The following is a 7,673-nucleotide window of genomic DNA, read 5'->3' on the forward strand; positions in this document are numbered from 1 at the left end:
CAAAATTTCCAACTCTTCATTTTCCACTAGCTCCTTCACTTGGTTTTAACTCCATGAATACCATGCTTCCCTCAGGATAAGCTCATCACCAGAAATCTCATCCTTATGGAGACCATCTCAGCTAAGGTTCTCAACATCTCAGTAGCCATCGTCTCTCCCCTCAGAGTGGAGGGCTGGAGGGCAAAGCAAAGAACTCCTGAAGTTCCCTTTCTAGAAGGCTCAGAATTTCCAACTCTTCATTTATCCCCTGCTGTTCTGCTTGGTTTTGATTCTCCCATTATCATCATGCCCCCAAACTGGGTACCCTCTGGTACCTCCCCACCTTCAACTTTCTTTCATGCATTGTCTTCCCCCATTAGACTGTAAGTTCCTCAAAGGCACAGACTGTCTTCTTATTTTTATTTCCAGCATTTAGCACAGTGCATGGCACATGGTAGTCACTTAATAAATATTTATTGACTATTGTTTTGTTTTGCATTTCCCTTCTCTACTCATTGGGTCTAAATGTAGCCTTGTCTCTTTCAGAAGTTTGACAGTTTCAACATTCATTCATCCAATATCCAATAGATGTTTCTTAAGTACGTAGGAGGTATATGTAGTCTGGACCCAATCCTTGGGAAGCTAGGACTTCTTACAATGATGATGTATAGGAGCAGACTGACCACTGAAATGACAACCAAGGTAGGAAATGTTTTTGACCAGGGGAGCCGTTTTCCATCAATTAGTATGTGTCAATTTCACATTTGGGGGGGCACGATTAGCTTAAGGATTTAATTTGAGGATTTCCACCCTCTGAATGAGTCTAAAATATCCAGATAATTGGAGCCAACCAGACCAGAGAATCCCATCAAATCCAAAGTTCTTAAAGAAATGAACTATAGAAATGACTAACGGACTTGAAGAATGTCAGAGCTAGAAGTGACTTTAGAGGACAGCACATTATATCTGGAAGTAACCTTAGAACGTGGAATGTCGATGCTGGAAGTGATCTTAGGACATCCCTTCCCTCTTATCTCCTCTGAGAGCTCCCCTAGCCCCAGTCTCTGACTTTCATTCTCTCCCTGTCCTCTTGCATCTTCCTTGCATCCTGCAAATATGCCAACTGTGCCCGCATACTTGGAATAGTCTCATTCGACCCTACCATTTCCTCAAACTAAGTCCTAATATCTCTCCTCCTCCATTTTACAGCAAAACTCCTAGAAAGAGTAACCTATGTTCTATGCCACTGCCTTCATTTCCTCTCCACCCACTCATTTCCCTTGCAATCTCACTTCTGACCCCACCACTTGACTGAAACTGCTTCCTGAAACTTTGCTCAGCCTTTCTCAACTGTTAAAACCGATGATCTTTTCTCAGGCATTATCTTCCTATACCCCTCTGTAGCTTTTTACACTGTGTCCATCCCTTCCTCTCTCGGTTTCCCTGACATTGCAAACTCTTGGTTTTTTTCCCACCTAAATACTTGTTCCTCAGTCTCCTTTAATGGTTTACCCATATTCCTTCACTTAAGGGTGAGTGTTAGCCCAAGGCTTTCTTCCAGGTCCATTTCTCTTTATGCTTTCTTCCTTAGTGGTCTCATCATCTTCCATGGGATCAATTTTCATCTGGATGTAATTAATTCCCAAATCTATATATCCAGTCTTACTCTCTTTCCTAAGTTCAGTCCCTTATCTTCACCTAGATGCCCTGTCAACATCTCAAATTCAAAGTACCCCAAATGAAACTCATCTCTTCTTACCACCTTGATGCATCTCCACACCAAACATCCCTATTTCTTCTTAGGGCACCACTATTGTCCTGGTCATCAAGATTCATAACCTGCATTCCTCCTCCTCCTTCACACTCACTATCCAATCAGTTGCCAAGCCTTGTTGCTTTTACCACCATAGTCGCTTTCACATCTGTCCCCGTCTCTTCATTTACACAGCCAGCATCCTACCTCTCCAGGACAAATTACTGTAATAGCCTCCTAATTGAGTCTCTCCTCCTTTGATTCATCTTCCACATAGATACCAAAATAATATTCCTAAGGCTTAGTTTTGACCATGCCATCCCCATGTACTAAAACTTTCAGACTCCCCAATGCCCCTAGGGTAAAACAAAAACTCTTTGGTCTGACATTTAAGGCCCTCCAAAGTCTGGGTCCCAGCCTACCTTTCCAAGCTTATGTTATATTATTTCCTTTAGCATACTCCACATTCAAATCAACTCAGAATAGATGTTTCCTGATCTCAATATTCCAATTCCTGACTCTCAGTCCATAGGTATTTTTTTTTTTGGTGAGGCAATTGGGGTTAAGTGACTTGCCCAAGGTCACACAGCTAGTAAGTGTTAAGTGTCTGAGGCCAGATTTGAACTCGGGTACTCCTGACTCCAGAGCCGGTTCTCTACCTAGCTGCCCCTAGTCCATAGGTATTTAATAAAATCTTATTACTTGCTAAGTGGTAGAGATACAGATGAAGACAGAGAATAAGTGGGGAGATCAGGGAAGACTTTGTAGGAGAGGTACTCAAACTGAACTCTGAAGAAACAAAGGACAGAAAAAATAACCTGTAGTCACTCAATATTCAGGGGAGCAGAGATGAGGAGGGCTTGCATTTTACGGATGGGAGACAGCTGTATGAAGGTGTTGAGGCAGTCACCACCCAACAACCAACTCATTCTGTGCCCGGCCCGAGCGAGACGTTCCATCTCTGACTCCCCAGTAAGTATTTTCTCTCTCCTCAAATTATCTTGTATTTACCAATCTATTCAAAATATATGCCGTGTCTTTCAAGTAGAATGTGATCTGCTTCAGAAAAGGGACTGCTCTGCCTTTATCTATGCCTGCCCAGCATGGTTAGCTCACCACCTTTCACAAAGCAGACACTTTCCAAATTCTTGTTGTATTGACTTAGAACTGGAAGGGACTATACAACAGAGAATGTCAGAGCTCAAAGGAATCTTAGAGCAGGAAACACGGACTGAGAGGTGGAAGGGCCTGAAAAAGTGGGAAACCTGGAATATTAAACCTGGAAGGGACCTTAGAGATAATCTGGTCCAGGGCTGTTTAACCCTTTTTGTTTCAGGGGATCCCTTCTAAAGGTGAAGCCTTTAGAACCCCTTCTTAGAACATTATTTTCAAATGTATAAAATAAAATGCAAAAAATTGCAAAGAAAACTAATTATATTGAAGCAGTTTCCAAAAGATTAAAAAAAAATAAGTGCCCAGACCACATGTTAAGAATTCCTAATGTAGTCCAACCTTCTAATATTTACAGATGGGGAAAATCAGGCCCAAAGAGGAGATATGAATTGCCCTTACCACTAACATCCTTCAGATGGTAAGTGTTCAATCTTATCCCAAGTCCAGTGTTTTCTTTGGGATTAAAGAAAGGTATAATTCCATTCTGTTTTGCAGCAGGTACCCTCCTTTAAACCAACAAGATGCCAGATGGGATCATAGACAGAGGCAGCCATTGCATTCAAGGAGCCCAGAGTCTAAGGTTGATTGGCTGTCCTGGAGGTCTGTGTTGCAACCTGTGTACTTACTGTGTTGAACCTCACCTCTTTGGGGGCCCCAGTATCAGTGCTTTGAGATCCTTTTTGGCAGGGACCATGATGCGCTCTCTTCTCACAGGGGGAGGGCTGCTCCTCCCCTTTCTCCAAGGGGTCTCTGCACAGGCAGATCAGGTTGCCCGAGGCCTTGGCAAACAGAAGGTTTGCGTGGGCGCCCAGCACTGGACATGCTACCTGGGCTTGTAGCAGACAGAGGAAGCCAAAGCCAGATGGAGCGTCAGATCAGGCGTTTGTTTTTCTTGCAATTAAGGGAGGGGGAGAAAATGTTGCTTGTAATTAAATGAGGAAAATGTTACATAAACCACCCCCCACAACAGCTGCGCTAATCCCTGGAGGGGACAGCAGAGCAGTGGGTTAAACTCTGTCAAGGCTGGGAAATATTTGATGTCTTTCAGCCTGGAGTATTCAGTGTTGAAGGAGGGGGGCTGGGCCACTTAGATCATTGCTGCTACTGCTACTGCTGCTGCTGCCACCAGCTAGGGTGCCCCCTATGCCCTGGCCTAGCCTAGTGGGAATCTGTGGGCCTGCAGCCAGGAAACCTGCCAAGAGCTTTAAGTGGTGAATCATCACAGAGTCACAAATGTCAGGACTCCATGGGACCTTACGACCTAGAACACAAAATGTCAGAGCCAGGAAAAACCCTGGACTCCTCACTTACACTTACCCCACATGTCCTAATTATTTCCAAGTCCTGTCGTTCCTACTTTTCAGCATCTGTCCAGATGTGTCCCTTTCTCATTATTGAAACAGTCTCTCCTCGCCCCCCCCCCCCCAAGCCCCTCATGATCTATCACTTAGACTTTGTTTATCTCCTTGCCTCAACTCTCTGGGAGTCCACACTCCACTCAGCTGCCAAAGTGATTATCTTGAAAAGCAGGTCTGACCATGTCATACACACCCCCACCCCCCTTACCAAGTAAACTGCATTAGCTCACTATTACCTCCAAGATCAAATACAACATCTTCATTTTAACTTTTAAAGCTCTTCCCAACCCAGCTCCTTCCTATCTTCCACTTTACTCCCCTTGATATATTGTTATTCACAAGGATACTGGTCCTCTTGCTGTTCCTCAAACACAACACTATATCTCCAAACACTCCTCACCTCCCCTACTTTCTTTCAAGACTCAGCTTAAACCCCACTTCCCACCTTTCAGGGTCTTTCTCCCTTTCTCCCAACCAATGCCTCTGAGATGACCTTCCATTTACACCCTATATATCTTCTATGTATAATTTTTTTTGACATGCTCTCTTCCCAATTGAATGAGGCCTCCTTGGGTCCAGAGTCCATGTTGGGGTTTTTTTTTTCTTTTCTTTGTATCTTTAGGTCTTAACACAGTGCCTGTCTGCTTAACAAATGCTTGCTGACTGACTGGATTAATACAGAACATAGAATTTCAGGGATAGAAGTCACTTTCACAGAGAATATTCAACAATCCATCCATCCATCCAGACCACCTTGCCATCTGCTCTGCTGCAAGTATGTGCCTATCTATCCTCCCAGCCCCTTGTTCTGGGCACAATAATCAAATTGATTGACTTCTCCATAGATTGATTCACCATCACTGTGACTCTTCCAGACTACAGCTCCCTTCCCCTGGCAACTAATCCTCTCTATGTGTCCTCTCTCCCTCTTAAAACAGAAGCTCTCTGAGGTGGGGACACTTTTACTTCTTTATTCTTATTCCCATTGTGTCCGGCACACATAAATGGCTTAATAAATCTTTCATTCATTCATTCAGCATAGAATATTCTCGAAAGGACCTTAGAACACAGAATGTCAGAACTTGGAAAGGATGAGAAGATGGCGTCAGAGCCAGAAAGGACTTCTGAACTCAGCGTGTCAAAGCTAGAAGGAGCCTTAGAGCACAGAGTGTGGTTAGAGATGGGTGAGCTCCAGAGCTCATCTAGTCCAGTCTCTCTCTTGTTTTGTGGAGTGGCAATGCTGTACAAGAATGATAGACTTGGAGTCAGAGGATCCAGCGTAAAAAAAGACCCAAGTCAGAGTCTAGGCTCCGAAACTGTATGAATAGAAACGTCACTCTCTCTCTTAAGGCACTGCTTTCCTCCTGCCCTCTCTCAATTGTTAAAGTGCTTTGTGAATTGTCATCAAAATATAACATATTTTTTTACACACGAGAAAATGAAATCCAGAAATGAGAAGTCACTTGCAAAAAGGTCCCCTAGCTATTAAAGAACAAATTTGGAATTAGGACTCGGATCCTCTGAGTTATTCTTTCTCTGGTACCAAGCAATCTCCAGTTTGGAGTTTGTTGTTGTTTGTTCTTTCTTCTCAAAGAAGACCAATTGCAGCCAGGAGGCAGACTGGAATAAGTGTCTGAGCTCAAATCCCAACTCAGACACTTACCTGGGCAGCATCTCCCATCCTTTCTTTCCTAATCTATAAAATGAAAATAATAATTGTACCTACTTCATGGGGTGATTATGAGGATGAAATGGGACAATACATATATGTATAATTCTTTATAAACCTTAAAACACTATGCATTAGCTATTAACAATAACAAGGATACAATGAATTCACCTAAGTTCCTTTGGACTTGTGATCATTTTTACCTGCTAGATATGCAGCAGGGAGTGGGTAGAAATTGCTTGTACCCCGACTTGACAAATGGGAAAACTAAGGAAAGCATGGAGTTAGGAAGCTAATTTACCAAAGGACAAATAGGAATGAGAGCTACAGTCTTTGGATTCCTGATGGTCCCTTTCATCCACATTCAATAGGTCGCCAGATTTTTCTCTGCTCGTTTTGAGATATAGCTGGCTCTTTGCTTAGCAATGAACATCTTCGGGCCCCAGGCACCATTCTCATTCTATCACACCCACCCAGTGAGAAACAGGAAATGGAGATCTGGCCCCAGTCTTGGAGAGGGTTTTTTTTTTTTTTAAATAGAACCCTAGACCTGTCAAGGTTCCCTCCCTTAAGAATATTATCAAAGCTTTCATCTCCTGGTCATTAACTGAAATAACTGTTGGGAACACCCATCCATTCACTGTTTGATGCTGGTGCTGACTCACCTGTTTTCCAAGTTAACTCTTGGTCTAATAGAGATACATAGATTCATTCTTCACAAATTAGGGAAGATAGGGCTGAAATGATTTCCCACACAGCCAAAGTGTTCTAAGGTCATGCAGGCACAGCCTTAGCATTGTAGGATTTGGGATTGGAAGAAACTTAGAAAGATCCTGTCATCCAACCCTCTCAGTTTAGAGATAAGGAAATGAAAGCCAAGAGAGAGGAAATAACTTGTTTAAAGTCACACAGGTAATAAGGTGCAGAGGGAGTATTTGAACCCAGGTCTTCTGACCCTCAATGCATTTTTCTTGTTTGTTTTGGGGTTTTTTGAAAGGCAATGAGGGTTAAGTGACTTGCCCAGGGTCACACAGCTAGTAAGTGTCAAGTGTCTGAGGTCTGATTTGAACTCAGGTCCTCCAGAATCCAGGGCTTATCCACTGCACCACCTAGCTGCCCCCAATGCATTTTTCTTTCCACAATATCTAATGTCCACACAACAGGGTCTTAGTTATCCTGCCCAGGGACTAGTGGTTATGCTGCCCTAAAATCCTGGGTGTGCGGGAATGGTTCCGCCTCTGTCTTCCAAATTTGGAAAGAACCAATGTACATCCATATTGGGGCAGCTAGGTGGCACAGTGCCAGGCCTGGAATCAGGAAGATTCATCTTGAGTTCAAATTGGGTCTTGGATGCTTACTACCTATGTGACCCTGGGCAAGTCACTTAATCCTACTTACTTCAATTTCTTCATCTGTAAAATGAGCAGGAAAAGGAAATGGCAAATCACCGCAGTAGCTTTGCTAAGAAAACCCCAAAATAGGGTCATGAAGAATTGGACATGACTGAAAATGACTGAACATCAACATCACCTATATTACAATAAGAGAGAATTCCTGTTCAGATGAGGGTGAGACTAGATGACAACTGAAGTCCCTTCCATTTCTGAGTCTCTGATTTCTGTGATTTGCTTTGGCCTAAAGGTAACCTGCTACAAATTCCCTTTGAATGTAATAATTTTTTCCCTTTTTTTCTTTTTTCAATCGTAATAGTATTTTTTTCCAGTAACATGTAAAGATAGTT

At 43.0% G+C, this 7,673-nt stretch overlaps 1 long non-coding RNA gene across 1 annotated transcript; it reads left to right on the forward strand.

Moving 5' to 3' along the window:
- Window positions 1–2,574: 2,574 nt before the first annotated feature.
- LOC122739722 lies at window positions 2,575–5,195 on the forward strand. The gene is made up of 3 exons (XR_006354673.1): window positions 2,575–2,704; window positions 3,261–3,323; window positions 4,886–5,195. It is a non-coding gene; the product is annotated as an uncharacterized LOC122739722 (long non-coding RNA).
- Window positions 5,196–7,673: the final 2,478 nt, after the last annotated feature.

This window comes from Dromiciops gliroides, chromosome 2 (genome assembly GCF_019393635.1).
Source record: "Dromiciops gliroides isolate mDroGli1 chromosome 2, mDroGli1.pri, whole genome shotgun sequence".
In the NCBI taxonomy this organism is placed as follows: Eukaryota; Metazoa; Chordata; class Mammalia; order Microbiotheria; family Microbiotheriidae; genus Dromiciops; species Dromiciops gliroides.